The following is a 22532-nucleotide window of genomic DNA, read 5'->3' as shown; positions in this document are numbered from 1 at the left end:
AGGTCTTTACCCAGGAAGTGGCGCGTGAGTTTCGAGGACCGGAAGAGCTGCGGGGCACTGGCATACCCAGACATGTCCTATCGTATATTGCACTCCAGCAGAGGATCGATTTGCGAGACCTCACTCAGGAGGAACGCACCATACGCTCGTGTTGGACCAGGGCACATCGTAGACTGGGAAAACTGAGACCTTATGCCCCGGAGATCCCGATGGGAATGCTCACGGCGCTACCTCATGGTGGCGACTGGTCACGACTAGGAGAATGGGAGGAGCTAGGCATACAGACCGTGGGTGACCTCTACGAGGACGGGACGTTGTTGCCCTTCCAGGAGCTTCTGGTCCGCTATGATGTCCCCAGAGGCGATTTTTTGCTACATGCGGCGGTCACGAGGGCGCTCCAGGCGCATTGGAGGATGGGCCAGGGGGAGCCGCGGGTGTCGGCAGCGTGCCAGTACGTCATGATGTCTGCAGGGACGGTTAAAGCGGTCTCGTGCTTATATTCCAGAATGATAGGGGACAAACTGACCCCCTTGTCGGATCTTAGGGCCCGATGGGAATTGGACATAGGGAAAGACATCCCGGAGACTGCGTGGGCCCAGCTGTTATGGCAGGCCTGGAAGGGCACGCGTAATGCCCGGTTCCAACTGGTCCACTTCTACATTTTACACCGTGCCTATCTGACACCGGAGAAGTTGCAGAAATACTTCGACCTAGAAACCGCGGCATGCCCTAGATGCAGGGCGGACCTTTTGCACATGCTGTGGTCCTGCCCTATGCTGACTACCTACTGGTCGTTTGTGGGAGAAACACTGACTGCAGTGACAGGTCGATCGTTACAGATAGATGCAGCTGTGGGGATCCTACACTGGTTTCCACATACCCCTAAACACAAGATCACTAATAAGTTTATAGATTTAGGATTGCTCCTTGCCAAACGGGAAATCACCAGACACTGAAAGGCGCGAGTTGGTCCTACAGGTGATAAATGGCGTAATGAACTTCTCAAGTGGGCGGGAAGTGAAAGTACGTTGAGATACCAACAGGTGCAGCGGCGAAGGGATGAGAGGGCTCTGGAAGCGGCGCAGGCATGGGAGACGTTGGTGCAGGCCCTGCGCGACCATGACACACATACTGACTCTGATAGTACAGAAGGAGAGAGATCCGGACCTCAATAACAGATCACGAGTGGGTTAGACCCCCGATCGGGATCTAAGTCTCTTCTCACGAACTGAGTGGCCACACAATGCGCTGCTGATGACGAGGGGGGTGGAGGGAGGGGGAAAGGGGAATGGGAGAGCTCTCGGTTTCCGAGAGCACTAGACTAAGGTACAACGGCGCCTAGCAATTACCTCCTCTGGGGGGATGAAACTGATTGGGGAATGGGGAGGGGATGTTTTGTTTTGTTGGGTTGTTTAGAAAAAGCAGACGGGATATATTCATTTCACCTGTTGCACTTTACTGGACTGGAGAATTGTTCCCCTGTGGACTGATGGCACACGCCGCCCGACCCCGGGTTGTGGGCTGAATGGCCGTGTATAGAGCTGATCCTATTGACGTCCTCATGGTTTTCCCTAGGTATAAGGTGCCAATAATGTGTCAACATTTATTACCTGCAATAAAAACATATTTAAAAAAAAAAAAAAAAAATAAGGATTTGCCACAGTAGTAGAAAAGGTGGACAGTATGTCTTCCAGAATGGACGCCATCGCCCATAAATTGGACTTACACGACGAGCGGATTAAAGAAACTGACAGACGAATCTCTGATAACGACACAACAACAGCCTCTCATACGGCACAGCTTGCAAGAATGGACAACCTCCTGAGAGTGATCGCAACTAAGAACGAGGACTTGGAAGCCCGTAGTCGGCGCAACAACATTCGCGTGATGGGTGTACCGGAGTCCACGAACACTGGGCGCATGGAGGACTATATAGAAAAACTGCTCCTATCTGCCATTGGGCCGGATTACTTCTCCAAGCAGTTCATCGTTGAAAGAGCCCACCGTTCTCTCGGACCGAGGCTGAAACCTGGGACCCCGCCGAGACCCATCATCGCGTGACTGCTCAATTATCGTGATCGCGATGTGGCTCTGCGAGCGGCACGAACGAAACAAAACTTGTCAGACGAAGGTGTCGCCTTTTCGATTTATCCGGACTTTACACCGATGGTGCAAGAAGAACGGCGCAAGTTCATAGAAGTGAAGAAAAAACTACGCGCAGCACAAATTGATTATGCACTGTTATATCCCGCAAGGTTGCGAGTGACACATCAGGGGAAACAGCGATTCTTCACGAATCCGCAACAAGTGGAAGACTATCTGAGGAATTTAAGACGAGCACAACATGGAGTAGGCGGGCGAGACGCTGCGCAACAGGATGAATCGCGAGAAACAGATGAAGAATCATGAAATGTAAACGCTGGGCAGTATGATGCCACTCTCCACATAAGGCACTACTTATAAGTGACTCGAGATAATGTGCAACGTGGTTAGGGACACTGAAGGAACGAGATACCATGGACGGCCCCACTTCCCTCCCTTGATTCAGGCCCTGAGGTCGAACAGGTCGGGAGGCTCGAGGTGAAGAGAGTGGCTGTGTAGCTACCTAAAGCTGTCCTCCTACGGGAGTTCCCTCTTGTTGGAGTTTAGTACCTAGATGTTACGGGGAATGTTAATGAATGATGTGGGAGGTGGGTGGGTGGGACATTCTGGCAAGTTGGGGATGCTTCAGTGGGAGGGGTGAGGAGAAGAGGAACTGGGAAAAAGTTATTTTCATACTGACGGGGCAAGTTCTGACAATGACTCGCATGACGAGCATGTTACTGTCCATGCCGTTCACAAGTTGGAAAGAATGTTTAGGGGGGAAGGGGTGGGTTGTTGCAGAGCACTGCGTTTCAAAGGCATACAGTGGTATTGTTCAGATTGTAAGACGGTATTAATGCACAGACAAGATGGCAGGATGCTGTACACTTGATTTCAAGAAATGCTAATCCAATGGGGGAGGGTGGAGAAGGTCCAATCCAGAGTCCCTTATCCTATAGGCAGGCTAGCTGCTGTATCAAATACGACCCATGGTCCTGAATAACCTGAATGTTATAACATGGAATGTTAGGGGGTGGGTGATCCACGTAAGAAACGTCAAGTGTTGTCATATCTCGACAGGCATGATATACACATAGCCTTCTTGCAGGAAAATCACTTCAACCCCCAATCTAATAACACATTCGCCTGTAGATGGGCGGAGCATACGATATTCTCCTCGTACTCCTCTGTCAGATACAGAGAATGGTACCACTAACCTTATAGCCAGATACAGCGGGAACGATGAGATGCTTATTAATCCCTTCCCCTACCTGGTACCACCCATGAGTATGTATCTAACACTGCACGGGTATTACCACGACCGGGGAAAGGGAAAAAAGGGATAAAGAAACAATAAAGTTGCAGCCGCTAGGTTCAGATAAGGGATGTCCTCAGAGATGATGTACCTCACGCTCCTACCATACACCCCGTTGACCCTGTAAGTGAAATACAAAACACACATAAGTAACGGTTTCTCACCATTCATCTCCCCTTTGTCCCCTATGTGTGGTGTTACTTACATATCAGACAACTGCATTTCACTCAACGTAAATAGTCTCAAAAATAAGAAAAATAAAGAAAAAACAAACAAAAAGAGTTTCAGAAATGTCTTGCACTCGTAAATATACTGATGAGGTACTTATCTTACTGCAGATAATCCTCGGGAAATGTTCTGTGCTTCTGAGAAGTCTCTCAATGCTTTCAGAACAGTTTCCACAGGTTTCCACACATCCGATTTGGTTTGAAGCAGGTACAACCCTAGGATGCAATACACAGGCTTAGAGCGCCCTCTAGCGTCCTTTTTATGCTGTAACTGCTGAATTATCGAAACTGCCGATTTCCTTGAAGTGGATTCAATTGCACAAAAAATATGAAAGAAGTTAGCTCTTCCGTAGCGCAGATGCCAACCATAAATACTCTTGACAGGAAGAGAAATGCTTTCGGTCTCTCACTACCGCAGGTTCCTCTCCATATCACAACCTGTTTAGGTAGTTGAATAACGCCCACTTCAGATGGAAACCATAATGACACTAGGCTTCCTTTCAATGAATCTGCTCCTCGCAGTGATCTCTGTAAGGCTTTACAATACTTCCACAGCAAGCTGCTCCAGACCAGAGGACCCAGGGGGCCTGTAGATACAGCGTTCTCTCTCAATGAGTCCAACAGGAAAACTCGAGTGACAAGCAACTAGAAGAAAGTGAGGAGGGACTTATGTAGGGATATCAGGTGACCTGTCTTCTTAATCAAGGATTCTGGGAGATGTAGTTTTCCTATACATTCATACCATGCAATGTTCCTTCTCTGTAGTGTTTATCTGCATCTATTCATGACATCCACCTATGCAAGGGGCGCTGCAATACTGATAAAAAAGGGCACACGATTTAGCGTGACTGGTGAGAGGAGTGACGCACAAGGTAGATACTGTGTGACATGGGGACGACTAGGGCACATATCGATTACTTTAATATGTTGTTATGGCCCAAATATAGTCGACCCACGATTCTTTACCGAACTTTGGGCCATGGTTGTGGACATCGGATCTGACCATATCCTATGGGGAGGGGATTTCAATGTGTCACATGACCCGAAGGTAGATAGATCGCACCCTGCCCCACATCACTACACCCAAGCGCGGGTTGAGTTACATACGATACTACAGGAATATGCCTTGATAGATGCCTGGAGACATCTTCACCCCAAAACACACGAGGGCACGCACTTTTACGGCTCACGCTGCCTCGTGGGCTAGACTGGATTATATATTCTTGTCAGTTGGGCTGTGCCCAGCAATCACTGAGGTCAAGCACTTAGCCAGAACCTACTCAGATCACACACCAGTAAAGCTCACCTTATCTGCCGATGAACTAGACCCTCAGAGAGCAGGTTGGAGATTACAACCCACCATGCTGCTTGATGCAGTCTTTCAAGAAGAACTCAGGGAAGAAGTGCTGGAATTCTTTGAGCGAAATAAGGGTACGGTAGACAATGTCGAAACGATATGGGAGGCCTTTAAGGTCACACTGAGGGGGATATGCATAGCAAAAGGGTCCGGGGTCCTAAAAAGCATATTGAACATGCTAAATACCCTCGAACAGGAACTGAAATCGCTGGAGCGATCCCTGACCGTAAGCCCTAAGGGGACGACACGTTCAAAAATTAGAGAGAAACTCACGGAGTATAAAGAGGAAGCAGAAAGGGAAGCTAGATTTAGAGGGAGGTACTGGACAGCTCGTAGGTATGGAGAGGGTGAGAGACCAGGGAAGGCACTAGCAGCAACGATCAGACTAGCACGGCCTACTACTGTGATACTAGAAATTGAAGATGGAGAAGGAAGGGTATACAGAGACACAACGAATATATTGAACGCTTTCACTAAACACTACACTGACCTATACACATCAACGAGGGCGAGCACACCAGACTTCACTGAATACTTGGAAGATGTGTCTCTGGGGTGGCTCAGCGACACCCAGCAACGATTCTTAGGCACCCTGTTTGAACTAGATGAAGTAAGAGACGCCATAATGCATATGCAATCAGGCAAGGCCACTGGTTCAGACAGTATCCCGGTCGAATTCTATAAATCTTATATCGAGTTTATGGCCCCAATATTGCGAGAAGTGTACGAGGATGCACTAGAAGTGGGACATCTCCCCCCCTCTATGAGGCTGGCCCTCATTATATCGCTGCTGAAGCCGGGCAAACCACCACAAAGCTGTGATTCTTACAGGCCCCTTTCACTACTTAACTGCGATGTAAAGATATTAGCCAAACTTATTGCGACGCGTCTTAATCTCCTTATGGAAAACTTGATATTGCCGGACCAGTCAGGATTCGTGCCCGGTAGAGCAACGTCTCATAACTTGAGAACGTTCTTTACAGTTATGAATAATGTCTCTGACGAGTTACCGATAGCAGCAATATTTCTGGATGCCACAAAGGCATTTGACTCCCTGGAATGGGATTATGTGCTCGCAGTGATGAGGCGCATGGGGTTCCCCCCTATCTTTTTATCCTGGATTAGGTTATTATATGAATCACCCACAGCTAAGGTGGTCATACACGGAAGGCTATCCCAAGACATACCCATTAGGAGAGGCACGCGGCAGGGATGCCCGCTGTCACCCCTGCTCTTTGCGATTGCAGTGGAACCATTGGCGGTGAAATTGAGGCAACATCATAAAGATAATGCGCTCCAATGCAATCTACGACAAATATTGATTTCCCTGTATGCAGACGACATCACGCTTTACATTCGAGATCCCCAGCAAAATCTAAATCCTATACTGAGGGAATTCATAAAATTTGGTGGAATGTCTGGTGCCCAAATAAATTGGGGCAAATCGTGCTGTTTCCCTCTCACAGCTGCAACAACTAAATTTCACATGGACTACCCCATACCCTGGTGTGACGATGAGTTTAAATACTTGGGAATTTGTATATCAAAAGACAGGGACGAGCTGATGCGGATAAACTACGGGACGGCTATGACTGCCACTATCAATGGCAGGAAGGGCGTCCTTAATAAAAATGGTCCTGCTGCCGCAGTTATTATATTTGTTCCTAAACATCCCCTTCCACCCAGGGAGGTATTTTTTTCGACTCCTGAAGTCCGAACTGATTCGTCTAGTGTGGGGAGGCAAGAGTCCACGACTCAAATGGGAAGTACTCACCCGGCCGTATATCCAGGGAGGGTTCGGGATTCTTGATTTTGAGATGTACTATTATAGTATGCAAGCACACTACGCATTTTTCTGGGTGCACCAACCCCGATACATGCCTCAAATTGCGGCAGAGCACTGGCTAGCATTACCTGTTCCCATAGAGGGCGCATTCTTTATTCCATCATCTGGTAGAGACAAGACACCGTCCACAGTAATGAGCACAGTCAACTCAAGGTCCCAACTGGGCAAACTGCTAGATACAACTCTGTTATATTCCCCGCTCTTACCGCTAGTCTACCACCCTGATATGCCACTACTCCAGGAAACTATCTTTCACAAACTGAGGGAACGCACTCAGGGCACACCTTGGGGGGACCTCTACCATGAAGGTCAGTTTCGGACACTGGAACATATGTTTTTGGGTGTGCCACGGTCACCCCTTGATACATTTTTGTACATTCGGCTGCGACAAGGACTCAGACCTATCACTCCTGACTTTCCCAACGAACCTCCTATATTCGTACCTCTACAGAGGATTCTACAGGGGGTGCAGTCTAAGAAATTAGTATCGACAATTTACAAGACTGTGCACGGGTTAAGGGACCAGCCAGCCCCGATTGCTAGAGCTAAATGGAACCAGGAGTTGGGAGTGGAACTAACGGATAGGCAATGGGACTTCTGTGCACTACAGACAGAACGAATTTCAGCCAGAAGTAGACTCAGAATTATTCATTACAAGTATTTACACAGGCTATATTTCATGCCAGCGCGTATGCATAGACATCGATTACGAGATACAGACACTTGCGATAGACGCCATGCCCCGGGAGCTGATTTTCTACACCTAGCTTGGGATTGCGAGGGCATACAAGCATACTGGACACAAGTATTTAGGGCCCTGTCTGACATGATCAATGAAGAAGGAACAGACTAATTTGCATATAGCCAAGTTCTGAGCTGGGATGGTGCAGTGAGCTAAAAAACGGTGATGGATCAAGCCCTGATCTTTGGACTGGGTAAGAGTGGTCTGCTTAATTCAGGCACTCTGTTCATCACCACCCCCTTTTCTGAATCATTTTGTCCACCATAAGCGTGGAAGGGTATACTCAGATGTGAGTCCCTTGCTCATTGCACCATCAGGATTCAAGCAAGCCGGGCCGACGAGGCTGAAATGCCAGAAACCGGTCCCCGGTAGCTTGTTTCCTTCCCAGTATAAGAATTGGCTTGGTAGTTTGGTTTGCCCTGTTCCCATCATGCACTGGGACAGGAATAGACTAATTTGCATATAGCCAAGTTCTGAGCTGGGATGGTGCAGTGAGCTAAAAAACGGTGATGGATCAAGCCCTGATCTTTGGACTGGGTAAGAGTGGTCTGCTTAATTCAGGCAGTCTGTTCATCACCACCCCCTTTTCTGAATCATTTTGTCCACCATAAGCGTGGAAGGGTATACTCAGATGTGAGTCCCTTGCTCATTGCACCATCAGGATTCAAGCAAGCCGGGCCGACGAGGCTGAAATGCCAGAAACCGGTCCCCGGTAGCTTGTTTCCTTCCCAGTATAAGAATTGGCTTGGTAGTTTGGTTTGCCCTGTTCCCATCATGCACTGGGACAGGAACAGACTAATTTGCATATAGCCAAGTTCTGAGCTGGGATGGTGCAGTGAGCTAAAAAACGGTGATGGATCAAGCCCTGATCTTTGGACTGGGTAAGAGTGGTCTGCTTAATTCAGGCACTCTGTTCATCACCACCCCCTTTTCTGAATCATTTTGTCCACCATAAGCGTGGAAGGGTATACTCTGATGTGAGTCCCTTGCTCATTGCACCATCAGGATTCAAGCAAGCCGGGCCGACGAGGCTGAAATGCCTTAAACCGGTCCCCGTTAGCTTGTTTCCTTCCCAGTATAAGAATTGGCTTGGTAGTTTGGTTTGCCCTGTTCCCATCATGCACTGGGACAGGAACAGACTAATTTGCATATAGCCAAGTTCTGAGCTGGGATGGGGCAGTGAGCTAAAAAAACGGTGATGGATCAAGCCCTGATCTTTGGACTGGGTAAGAGTGGTCTGCTTAATTCAGACATTCTGTTCATCACCACCCCCTTTTCTGAATCGTTTTTGGCCACTATAGGTGTGGCAGGGTATACTCAGACATGAGTCCCTTGCTCACTGCTCCATCAGGATTCAAGCAAGCCGGGCCGACGAGGCTGAAATGCCAGAAACCGGTCCCCGGTAGCTTGTCTCCTTTCTGGTGAAGAATTGGCTTGGTAGTTTGGTCTGCCCTGTTCCCATGATGCACTGTGCCAGGGACAGACTAATTTGCATATAGCCAGGTTCTGAGCTGGGATGGGGCAGTGAGCTAAAAAACGGTGATGGATCAAGCCCTGATCTTTGGACTGGGTAAGAGTGGTCTGCTTAATTCAGACATTCTGTTCATCACCACCCCCTTTTCTGAATCGTTTTTGGCCACTATAGGTGTGGCAGGGTATAATCAGACATGAGTCCCTTGCTCACTGCTCCATCAGGATTCAAGCAAGCCGGGCCGACGAGGCTGAAATGCCAGAAACCGGTCCCCGGTAGCTTGTCTCCTTTCTGGTGAAGAATTGGCTTGGTAGTTTGGTCTGCCCTGTTCCCATGATGCACTGGGCCAGGGACAGACTAATTTGCATATAGCCAGGTTCTGAGCTGGGATGGGGCAGTGAGCTAAAAAACGGTGATGGATCAAGCCCTGATCTTTGGACTGGGTAAGAGTGGTCTGCTTAATTCAGACATTCTGTTCATCACCACCCCCTTTTCTGAATCGTTTTTGGCCACTATAGGTGTGGCAGGGTATACTCAGACATGAGTCCCTTGCTCACTGCTCCATCAGGATTCAAGCAAGCCGGGCCGACGAGGCTGAAATGCCAGAAACCGGTCCCCGGTAGCTTGTCTCCTTTCTGGTGAAGAATTGGCTTGGTAGTTTGGTCTGCCCTGTTCCCATGATGCACTGGGCCAGGGACAGACTAATTTGCATATAGCCAGGTTCTGAGCTGGGATGGGGCAGTGAGCTAAAAAAACGGTGATGGATCAAGCCCTGATCTTTGGACTGGGTAAGAGTGGTCTGCTTAATTCAGACATTCTGTTCATCACCACCCCCTTTTCTGAATCGTTTTTGGCCACTATAGGTGTGGCAGGGTATACTCAGACATGAGTCCCTTGCTCACTGCTCCATCAGGATTCAAGCAAGCCGGGCCGACGAGGCTGAAATGCCAGAAACCGGTCCCCGGTAGCTTGTCTCCTTTCTGGTGAAGAATTGGCTTGGTAGTTTGGTCTGCCCTGTTCCCATGATGCACTGGGCCAGGGACAGACTAATTTGCATATAGCCAGGTTCTGAGCTGGGATGGGGCAGTGAGCTAAAAAACGGTGATGGATCAAGCCCTGATCTTTGGACTGGGTAAGAGTGGTCTGCTTAATTCAGACATTCTGTTCATCACCACCCCCTTTTCTGAATCGTTTTTGGCCACTATAGGTGTGGCAGGGTATACTCAGACATGAGTCCCTTGCTCACTGCTCCATCAGGATTCAAGCAAGCCGGGCCGACGAGGCTGAAATGCCTGAAACCGGTCCCCGGTAGCTTGTCTCCTTTCTGGTGAAGAATTGGCTTGGTAGTTTGGTCTGCCCTGTTCCCATGATGCACTGGGCCAGGGACAGACTAATTTGCATATAGCCAGGTTCTGAGCTGGGATGGGGCAGTGAGCTAAAAAACGGTGATGGATCAAGCCCTGATCTTTGGACTGGGTAAGAGTGGTCTGCTTAATTCAGACATTCTGTTCATCACCACCCCCTTTTCTGAATCGTTTTTGGCCACTATAGGTGTGGCAGGGTATACTCAGACATGAGTCCCTTGCTCACTGCTCCATCAGGATTCAAGCAAGCCGGGCCGACGAGGCTGAAATGCCAGAAATCGGTCCCCGGTAGCTTGTCTCCTTTCTGGTGAAGAATTGGCTTGGTAGTTTGGTCTGCCCTGTTCCCATGATGCACTGGGCCAGGGACAGACTAATTTGCATATAGCCAGGTTCTGAGCTGGGATGGGGCAGTGAGCTAAAAAAAACGGTGATGGATCAAGCCCTGATCTTTGGACTGGGTAAGAGTGGTCTGCTTAATTCAGACATTCTGTTCATCACCACCCCCTTTTCTGAATCGTTTTTGGCCACTATAGGTGTGGCAGGGTATACTCAGACATGAGTCCCTTGCTCACTGCTCCATCAGGATTCAAGCAAGCCGGGCCGACGAGGCTGAAATGCCAGAAACCGGTCCCCGGTAGCTTGTCTCCTTTCTGGTGAAGAATTGGCTTGGTAGTTTGGTCTGCCCTTTTCCTATGATGCACTGGGCCAGGGACAGACTAATTTGCATATAGCCAGGTTCTGAGCTGGGATGGGGCAGTGAGCTAAAAAACGGTGATGGATCAAGCCCTGATCTTTGGACTGGGTAAGAGTGGTCTGCTTAATTCAGACATTCTGTTCATCACCACCCCCTTTTCTGAATCGTTTTTGGCCACTATAGGTGTGGCAGGGTATACTCCGACATGAGTCCCTTGCTCACTGCTCCATCAGGATTCAAGCAAGCCGGGCCGACGAGGCTGCAATGCCAGAAACCGGTCCCCGGTAGCTTGTCTCCTTTCTGGTGAAGAATTGGCTTGGTAGTTTGGTCTGCCCTGTTCCCATGATGCACTGGGCCAGGGACAGACTAATTTGCATATAGCCAGGTTCTGAGCTGGGATGGGGCAGTGAGCTAAAAAACGGTGATGGATCAAGCCGTGATCTTTGGACTGGGTAAGAGTGGTCTGCTTAATTCAGACATTCTGTTCATCACCACCCCCTTTTCTGAATCGTTTTTGGCCACTATAGGTGTGGCAGGGTATACTCAGACATGAGTCCATTGCTCACTGCTCCATCAGGATTCAAGCAAGCCGGGCCGACGAGGCTGAAATGCCAGAAACCGGTCCCCGGTAGCTTGTCTCCTTTCTGGTTAAGAATTGGCTTGGTAGTTTGGTCTGCCCTGTTCCCATGATGCACTGGGCCAGGGACAGACTAATTTGCAAATAGCCAGGTTCTGAGCTGGGATGGGGCAGTGAGCTAAAAAAACGGTGATGGATCAAGCCCTGATCTTTGGACTGGGTAAGAGTGGTCTGCTTAATTCAGACATTCTGTTCATCACCACCCCCTTTTCTGAATCGTTTTTGGCCACTATAGGTGTGGCAGGGTATACTCAGACATGAGTCCCTTGCTCACTGCTCCATCAGGATTCAAGCAAGCCGGGCCGACGAGGCTGAAATGCCAGAAACCGGTCCCCGGTAGCTTGTCTCCTTTCTGGTGAAGAATTGGCTTGGTAGTTTGATCTGCCCTGTTCCCATGATGCACTGGGCCAGGGACAGACTAATTTGCATATAGCCAGGTTCTGAGCTGGGATGGGGCAGTGAGCTAAAAAACGGTGATGGATCAAGCCCTGATCTTTGGACTGGGTAAGAGTGGTCTGCTTAATTCAGACATTCTGTTCATCACCATCCCCTTTTCTGAATCGTTTTTGGCCACTATAGGTGTGGCAGGGTATACTCAGACATGAGTCCCTTGCTCACTGCTCCATCAGGATTCAAGCAAGCCGGGCCGACGAGGCTGAAATGCCTGAAACCGGTCCCCGGTAGCTTGTCTCCTTTCTGGTGAAGAATTGGCTTGGTAGTTTGGTCTGCCCTGTTCCCATGATGCACTGGGCCAGGGACAGACTAATTTGCATATAGCCAGGTTCTGAGCTGGGATGGGGCAGTGAGCTAAAAAACGGTGATGGATCAAGCCCTGATCTTTGGACTGGGTAAGAGTGGTCTGCTTAATTCAGACATTCTGTTCATCACCACCCCCTTTTCTGAATCGTTTTTGGCCACTATAGGTGTGGCAGGGTATACTCAGACATGAGTCCCTTGCTCACTGCTCCATCAGGATTCAAGCAAGCCGGGCCGACGAGGCTGAAATGCCAGAAACCGGTCCCCGGTAGCTTGTCTCCTTTCTGGTGAAGAATTGGCTTGGTAGTTTGGTCTGCCCTGTTCCCATGATGCACTGGGCCAGGGACAGACTAATTTGCATATAGCCAGGTTCTGAGCTGGGATGGGGCAGTGAGCTAAAAAACGGTGATGGATCAAGCCCTGATCTTTGGACTGGGTAAGAGTGGTCTGCTTAATTCAGACATTCTGTTCATCACCACCCCCTTTTCTGAATCGTTTTTGGCCACTATAGGTGTGGCAGGGTATACTCAGACATGAGTCCCTTGCTCACTGCTCCATCAGGATTCAAGCAAGCAGGGCCGACGAGGCTGAAATGCCAGAAACCGGTCCCCGGTAGCTTGTCTCCTTTCTGGTGAAGAATTGGCTTGGTAGTTTGGTCTGCCCTGTTCCCATGATGCACTGGGCCAGGGACAGATTAATTTGCATATAGCCAGGTTCTGAGCTGGGATGGGGCAATGAGCTAAAAAACGGTGATGGATCAAGCCCTGATCTTTGGACTGGGTAAGAGTGGTCTGCTTAATTCAGACATTCCTGTTCATCACCACCCCCTTTTCTGAATCGTTTTTGGCCACTATAGGTGTGGCAGGGTATACTCAGACATGAGTCCCTTGCTCACTGCTCCATCAGGATTCAAGCAAGCCGGGCCGACGAGGCTGAAATGCCAGAAACCGGTCCCCGGTAGCTTGTCTCCTTTCTGGTGAAGAATTGGCTTGGTAGTTTGGTCTGCCCTGTTCCCATGATGCACTGGGCCAGGGACAGACTAATTTGCATATAGCCAGGTTCTGAGCTGGGATGGGGCAGTGAGCTAAAAAACGGTGATGGATCAAGCCCTGATCTTTGGACTGGGTAAGAGTGGTCTGCTTAATTCAGACATTCTGTTCATCACCACCCCCTTTTCTGAATCGTTTTTGGCCACTATAGGTGTGGCAGGGTATACTCAGACATGAGTCCCTTGCTCACTGCTCCATCAGGATTCAAGCAAGCCGGGCAGACGAGGCTGAAATGCCAGAAACCGGTCCCCGGTAGCTTGTCTTCTTTCTGGTGAAGGATTGGCTTGGTAGTTTGGTCTGCCCTGTTCCCATGATGCCATGGGCCAGAGACAGACTAATTTGCATATAGCCAGGTTCTGAGCTGGGATGGGGCAGTGAGCTAAAAAACGGTGATGGATCAAGCCCTGATCTTTGGACTGGGTAAGAGTGGTCTGCTTAATTCAGACATTCTGTTCATCACCACCCCCTTTTCTGAATCGTTTTTGGCCACTATAGGTGTGGCAGGGTATACTCAGACATGAGTCCCTTGCTCACTGCTCCATCAGGATTCAAGCAAGCCGGGCCGACGAGGCTGAAATGCCAGAAACCGGTCCCCAGTAGCTTGTCTCCTTTCTGAAGAATTGGCTTGGCAGTTTGGTCTGCCCTGTTCCCATGATGCACTGGGCCAGGGACAGACTAATTTGCATATAGCCAGGTTCTGAGCTGGGATGGGTCAGTGAGCTAAAAAACGGTGATTGATCAAGCCCTGATCTTTGGACTGGGTAAGAGTGGTCTGCTTAATTCAGACATTCTGTTCATCACCACCCCCTTTTCTGAATCGTTTTTGGCCACTATAGGTGTGGCAGGGTATACTCAGACATGAGTCCCTTGCTCAATGCACCATCAGGATTCAAGCAAGCCGGGCCGACGAGGCTGAAATGCCAGAAACCGGTCCCCGGTAGCTTGTCTCCTTTCTGGTGAAGAATTGGCTTGGTAGTTTGGTCTGCCCTGTTCCCATGATGCACTGGGCCAGGGACAGACTAATTTGCATATAGCCAGGTTCTGAGCTGGGATGGGGCAGTGAGCTAAAAACGGTGATGGATCAAGCCCTGATCTTTGGACTGGGTAAGAGTGGTCTGCTTAATTCAGACATTCTGTTCATCACCACCCCCTTTTCTGAATCGTTTTTGGCCACTATAGGTGTGGCAGGGTATACTCAGACATGAGTCCCTTGCTCACTGCTCCATCAGGATTCAAGCAAGCCGGGCCGACGAGGCTGAGATGCCAGAAACCGGTCCCCGGTAGCTTGTCTCCTTTCTGGTGAAGAATTGGCTTGGTAGTTTGGTCTGCCCTGTTCCCATGATGCACTGGGCCAGGGACAGACTAATTTGCATATAGCCAGGTTCTGAGCTGGGATGGGGCAGTGAGCTAAAAAACGGTGATGGATCAAGCCCTGATCTTTGGACTGGGTAAGAGTGGTCTGCTTAATTCAGACATTCTGTTCATCACCACCCCCTTTTCTGAATCGTTTTTGGCCACTTAAGGTGTGGCAGGGTATACTCAGACATGAGTCCCTTGCTCACTGCTCCATCAGGATTCAAGCAAGCCAGGCCGACGAGGCTGAAATGCCAGAAACCGGTCCCCGGTAGCTTGTCTCCTTTCTGGTGAAGAATTGGCTTGGTAGTTTGGTCTGCCCTGTTCCCATGATGCACTGGGCCAGGGACAGACTAATTTGCATATAGCCAGGTTCTGAGCTGGGATGGGGCAGTGAGCTAAAAAACGGTGATGGATCAAGCCCTGATCTTTGGACTGGGTAAGAGTGGTCTGCCTAATTCAGACATTCTGTTCATCACCACCCCCTTTTCTGAATCGTACATATGCACCTGCACAGATAAAACTAGGTTGAAGATGTATAAGATTGGACGGCAAATTGGTACGGCACTGCTAGACTAGAACTGGATTGACATGCTTCAGATATGCACTTGTATTGCTTGTATTTACCTTGCCGTACTGGATGAGGACTGTGCTAACTGTGATAATTGCATGCACTGTATGCTTAGTAACGTACCTATGGTTCTTGTATGACCAGCATAACGAGAAAACTCAATAAACAAAGTTTAAAAAAAAATGTAAAAAAAAGGACGAGGCGAAGGGAGGTCAGGACACCCCAAGCCCAGCCCAGGTCCAAGGGACATCCGCCAGAAAGCCCCGGAGGTACAGACAACAGTACAGGAGTACAGAGGAAGAAAGAAACATCCCAAGACTCCAAAGAGAAGAGGTAGAAAGAGAGGCAAAGCCCTCCACCAGAAGATCCACACACAGTGAAGGGGACAGCTGAACCAGCCACAGCCTTGAGTCAACAGGCAAGGCAGAACGGCTCCACAATCAAGAAAGGCAGGCGTGAGAAGAAAGACATAGTCTCGCAAGGCTCCATCAGAACAAGAGGTAGGGGAAAAAAAGGCCCACGCCAAGGCTCCCGGCCGTAAACCAGAAAGAGCAGGCAGGCACAGCCGGCTGCTGGCAAGCACCACGAAGCCGAGCACCCCGACCAAGCCGAGCTCAAGACGAAGGCAAAGGCCAAGGAAAACCAGAACTACCCCTAAAGGAGACTGTTCCAGACGACTGACAAAAGAAGTGGGACCAGCCAGAAGAGAAGAGGAGAAATACGTAGGACGGACCAAGCCGGCAACCAGAACACAAGAAATTATCCCCCCTGGAACACCAGACAGAGGACCAGCACAGCACAACGCCGCAGACGGCATGCCAAAGCTGGACTAGCGTTGCAGCGGATACTGCAAATGACAGAACCTGGAGCAGTGCAAGCTATGCCCAGACAAGATCAAACAAACCGCACCAGTGGAATACAGCGACGCCAAGAACAACGAGGAACCCTCAAAGGGAGTCCACACCCTCCCAGCATAGGACAGAGCTATACAATAGCTACAAGTACCCCACTTAGGGTACTACATGTCCTAAAGAAAACATGGGAACCACTCTTAGGGAAAAAATCCTGCATCAGCGAACAAGAACATAAGACCTGCGGTAGGAACCACAGACAGCTTATCAATGAGCCAAAAAAAAAACACTTGCCAAAAGGGCTGAACCAGCAACCAATAGAAGAGAGGGGCCAACCAAGGGATCCCGAAGGCACGTCAAACCACACAGAACATATAAACGGGCAACTCAAAACCCCAGTTTCCAGGAAGCAGATGAAAAACACCTCCCATTAAGCCTCGGCGGATCAACAAGCCAGCCTACGGAGGGGGAGGAGGATGGAGGCCCGCAAGGAGACACTGAATGGAAGAGTCCGTATGAGTGTTAAACAAAAGGAGCCCATCAAAGGGCAGGTCTGCCAGACGCTCCCTAATATTCTCAGGAAAAACAGCATCCCTCATCCAAGCATGGTGCTGGAGAGCCACAGTAGTGGCCATAGCACAGCTGAGAGCAACTGCCACATCCAAAGGCCACATGGAGGATAAACGCAGCCAATTCCCGACCATCCAACACATGGTGCCGTAGATCAGCGCAGCACCCTCATGGGAAATCTGAGAAAGAAGGGAATCCACAGAATCCCACCCCTGGTCAATACACAAAGAGTGATGAGCGCCCGCAAGGCAGCACTGGATGAAGCGAAGATGTTACGCCCGCATGAATCCAACCACTGGCCCTCCCGAGTTGGAGGAAACAACATCACAGGCAAGGACGTAAAAGCTGTCCGCAGAAGAGAGCCTTGAGTAGAAGGGTGGAAGGAAAGGCAGACTGGGTCGTGCGGAGCAGGACGGTGGCGATGCAAGAGCGGTAAGCGTGGGCGCAAAATCTGTTCCGCTCGTGGATTCTGCGGATTTTTGGCAATTTTGCGATCCGCAAATCTCCTGAAATTGCCGAAAAATTTGCAAATCCGCTCCCGGGCGGATTTTGGGCAGTTGAGTAGAGGTATCGCACAAACCGGTGGCGTCTTCTAGGATAAATATGAAGGGCAGGGTTCATTCTGGCACGATGCTCCTGTCACAAAAATTAAACCTCAACAGGAAGCACTTACAGATAAAAATAAAGCAGGTGCCCGAGTTGAAGCTCAAGTTCGATAACGCATTCATCAGCCCAAAAACAATTGTGAGCTTTGTCGAGGCTGGGCAGGTGTGCTTTCTCCCCATATCTATAGTCGAAAATTAGCTGTGATGCTGGATAGAGGCCTTTGCATCCTTCACTTTCACGAGCACAATCCCCTTGCAGTTCCTGTGACCAGGAGCTTCTTTCTCCTCATCTGCTGCTCTGATCTCTGACCTTTTATACACACAAGAGGCATGTGAAATCGCATAGAAGCCCTGCCCGTTTGGCCCCGCCCACACACTAGCAGTGTGCACCGTCTTCCTGCAATTTACCCACTATGATGGACAGCTCACTCAAGGGACCCCTGCGCCCTTCGGCGCGATGGCATAGTAACACACACATGGTCACTGGAGAAAACTCTTCTGGCACTTTACGCAGCTGTAGTGTAGGAAAAGCACTATACATTTACCCAACGAGGTAGCACTTACTGATTAGCCAGTAGACAGTGGGAAACAGTCTATTTGTGCAAATACGCGAGTTTACGAATTTTTTCGCGAACTCGCAGATTTTTTTGCAATTTTGCACAAATTTGCGGATCGCGAATCCGCAAAATTCACCCATACTTAAAGAGCGGCTGAGGCACCGGATCACCCGAGGCAGGACGCCCCAAGCTCCCAGAAAAGAATTGTGGAGCGACACTTCAAAAGGAAGGAACAGCTCCTGTCCACCAGAGCCCTGGTGGAGAACCTCCAAGAGATTATCTGTAGGGAATGGGGTGACAGGTTTGTCCATCCGCAAAATGCCAGCTGCCCTGGAAATAGCCCGAACGAAGGCGACACTGGCCTCTGTAGGGCGCTGCGGGGGAGAAAGCAATTCCTCTGTGGGCAACGGCTGCAAGCTGAACCGTCCGTCCCTAAGTTCAGCTGGGGGGGAAGCGGCCAGCCCCGGAATGGTGGGGGATCCACGGACAAGTGGGGAACCTTAGGGGCCCCTGAGGAAAGCAGAGAAGCTGGTGGAGGGTCCAACCGCAAACTGCGGAAAAGAGGGTCCGAGTACTTAGGCGTGGGGATGGCGAGGAGCCCTCCCTGGAAGATGCCGGTGAAAAAAAAAAGCAACAATGCGGCGCCCTCTCTTCGGAGGGGAAGAAACCAGCAGATGACAAACCTCCAGAGAGGAGGGAACCTCCTCAGGAGATGAATCACGAACCAGACGCCGATTGGCGCTGGAGTGGGCATTGGCGGCGCCGAGTCGACCTCCACCGCCACGTGCTCCCTAGGAGAATGGGGCGGGATCAGAGAATGGGGCGGGATCGGAGCCGGGGCGGGATCGGAGCCGGGGCGGGATCGGAGCCGGGGCAGGATCAGCGCTGGGGCAGGATCGGAGCCGGGTCGGCCAAGGAACAGCGCCGAAAAGGCGCGGGCTCGACCTCACACGGGGCAGCCGCCCACGTAGAGGACTGAGAGGGACTCTGGAAGCACCCCAGGCCCTGGCCTCCACCCGCAGCACCGCCAGGGCCCGGGAGGAAAGCCTTTGCACCAAAACGGCACTGACTCAGCCTCTGGTGGGGCAGCTGCCTGCTCAGAGGACCGTGGGGAACTCGGGGGCAAGCCTGGAGTCCCGGTGACCTCCTGTGACCTCCTGCGACGCCACAGGGAGCCCCGTAGGTAGTTGCAGAGAGGCAGTGACGCGAGGCACTGAAGAGCGGAGACCCAAAGGACTACACCTCGAGGACACCACCCTCCGACGACCTGAAGCCAAAACCTTCGGTGCCAGCGTGGAGGAGGGGCCACAGAAGCCTGAAGAGCTGCAATGTAGGCTGTCATGTGGGCCCTAGTCACCCCGATGCCAGGAAACGGCAGGTAGGGTGGTGACAGGAGGGGGCGCACGTCCTGAAGGGAACCGGCACCCTCTGCCGAAGGAGGGCATGGCCTCGGAGACAAGCTGGAAGACCTACCAGTTGGCAAGCGACGCCCTTGGAGCCGTGGTGAAGGGCGCTGTCACAGACGGAATCGGCGGCTCCTTACTTCCGAGGTAGGGGATGGATGCTGGGACGACACCGAACTGGACAAGCGGGTCGACAGCAACTTCATCCGGCGCTCCCACCGGGATTTTGGTTTAAGGTGCTCACAGGCGTCGCAATCCGTCGAGTCCTCGTACTCGCCCAAATACCACATGCAAATCGGGTGAGAGTCCATCGCCGACATGGGACGTACACAAGAGGTACACGTCTTGAAGCCCGAAGGCATTTGCACACTTTTCCTCAACACAAAAGCGTGAAAGAGAAGGCCTGAAAACAGGCCAGGACACGATCCGGATCCGCGTTGCACGCGGAACAGAGAAACAACTGACGTCGGCGCAACGGGGTGGGGCTTATGTGACCTTGCTGATGTCACGCCCGCAGACGACGACAGGGCAGAGTCACGTGGTACCGCCCCCGGCGCGCAGACATGCTGTGGCAAAGAACAATTTCCGGATCCAGTCTTACGCCTGGGGTTAATTCTACGTTAAGGAATCTGCGGCTAGTAGTCTCTATCAGATCCTACGTTCAGTTAAGTACTTGATTCAGTATTCTTTGTTTGTGCTTCTTCTGCGGTAAACTCAATCCGAGACTAACTGTGTGACTTATCCTGAGGGAGTGCTCTATCCTATCTTTTGCCACAGGAGTATCTTGTTTCCTGTTTTCTTTATTTTATGTATGTGGATGATTGCGGCATTGTAGAAAGCAAGTACATGCACATATATACACATAACTAAATACTATCTAAACACTTAGAACGTCTAGATTACACTGTATCTCTCTTTTGTTTTTTTGCAGGTAACACAGGACTAGACAGTCTGGGTAGCAAGGATAGACCGGAAGCCCATCTGTCAGGAGAAGACATCCCGCTGTGTGTCCAACACTAATGAGTCTTTGTTTTGTGTTTCTTTTGTCCCTTTTTTCTTTTTCCCCAAAGTGTTATGTTTCTTGCTTGAGTTATATTTGGCATGCTCTCAGGAGATAACAGGAAGAGGGAAAGGGTTGTATAGCCTCGTACATCGCCCCCGCTGTGCACTGGATTACAGGTTAGTGGTATCCTAATCTGTACTCTGACACATACAGGAAGTTCAGACAGAAAGACTCATAATATGTGAAGAGTCACCAATACAAAATAATGTACTTTCCACTAATGAAATGGAACTCGTTTCGGTCAAAACAGAACATCAAAACACAAATGAAAGACAAATATCAATTTGGCCTAACACCGATATCTGCATTAATATACCTCTACAAGAGAAGTCTGCCAGTTCAACAAAATCTGCTGAGCTACCAAAAATAGATCGAACTGCATCTGGCTACTTCATCGATTTTGATAACTTCTCTCTGGATCTCAGTGAACCTGAAACAACGCCAACTCATGTTTCCCGCAAACAGCAACTTCATGATTTCTACATTTTTCTGAAAAAGACACCTAGTATCACCTTGGCTACAGCTCTGGATAATAACTGGAATACTATTTTTTGTTCTGGATTCGCCTAGTGACTGTCTTTTGCTTACTCATGAATGGAAACTATCTCCCAGAACGCTCTGCAGTATCAAAAGTGAACTTGGTCTTGAAAGCTCATACATTCTCTCATCAGGAGCAAAGATACCTGTCCTTCGTGAACATTACAGCTGTTCCAATTCCTGATGGTATAGTCGGGGACAGTTTCATATGTATTTAGTCCCACTGAACTTTTAAAAATACCTCATGTATTTAAAACTTCTCTAAATTATAGCATTACCTCCAGTACATTTTCCGCCAATTGGGATTTTGAAACTGTAAATAATATGTTGTCTAATTTAGAAGAATCCGCTGCATTGTCGATCATTGAAATGTTAAAGGACACATCTGATTTTGACACAATGTATGGTTACCAACATTATGGTCATCACTTTTTACATACATCTAGTATCCCTCGTACTGTTTTCACATACCACCAATGGGAACATTGGCCAACACCACCAAAAAGAAGTTTGAGAACATTCACACAGAAATGTTTTTATTTCAGGGTTTAACACTTCTTGCCCAACCTCATATTACTATAAGGTTGCACCTACAACTGCACAGAAAAATATGCTAATACCAAACAAATTTAGTGTGCATCCTTTATTTCCCAACTATCTGAATAGGGTTTTGACTTATAGAAGGACACTGTAGACATAAAATCAGTCTGGGATTCAAAGGAATGGCAAGTTCAGGGAACAGAAACACTATTTTGAGCAGGCCTCATTCCACAGCAGATAATATTTTTGAATGACACTGTGCAACAGACTTCCTGTCTTGGATTAGCCAAGAACAAGGATTTGAACAATAACAAATAAAAAGGATTTGAACACACCTCGGATTCCCACACCATCACACTTTGAAGGGTGGCAAAACGTTACATCAAGTGGAGGGGATACAATAGATGAGATCATACAGTATAATGAATCAGACCACAATTGGAAGGGATGGTTAGTTTGGCTCACAGATACAAACAGATGTCAAACAAGATTCGGTGGTACCACCGAAGTGTTTAGTATCCATAGGCCGGTCAAACGCTATGTGCAAAGAGAACATCCGGGGGTGGTGACATCATACAGTGTTGGAAAGTTATTCCTCGATTGGCTACAAACCTCAACACTATAAAGGTAAAACATTACTTATCCTTACCATCAGAAGACATGGTTCTAAGGGATTTTTTATAAGGTCTACGAAAGCCACGTCAGAAACGTTTCTTATACGCTGTCTAAAAAGAAATCTGGGAAAATCTCTCAACAAGAAGCTGCGGAGAGACTTTGTAAAATAGATATAATTAACTTAGAAAAGGCATTTGCTGTAGTTGACAATGGTATAACTATATGAACATCCAGGATTTATTCACTGGCCAACATTGTATCTTCTGCTATAGATGTACTAGAACAGGAATTGTCCATACTATAGCACAGACAGTCTCAGCTACGTTG

This window comes from Lissotriton helveticus, chromosome 9, assembly GCF_964261635.1.
Source record: "Lissotriton helveticus chromosome 9, aLisHel1.1, whole genome shotgun sequence".
Classification (NCBI taxonomy): Eukaryota; Metazoa; Chordata; class Amphibia; order Caudata; family Salamandridae; genus Lissotriton; species Lissotriton helveticus.
The sequence above is the reverse complement of the archived record's forward strand: the minus strand, read 5'-3'. Positions refer to the sequence as shown.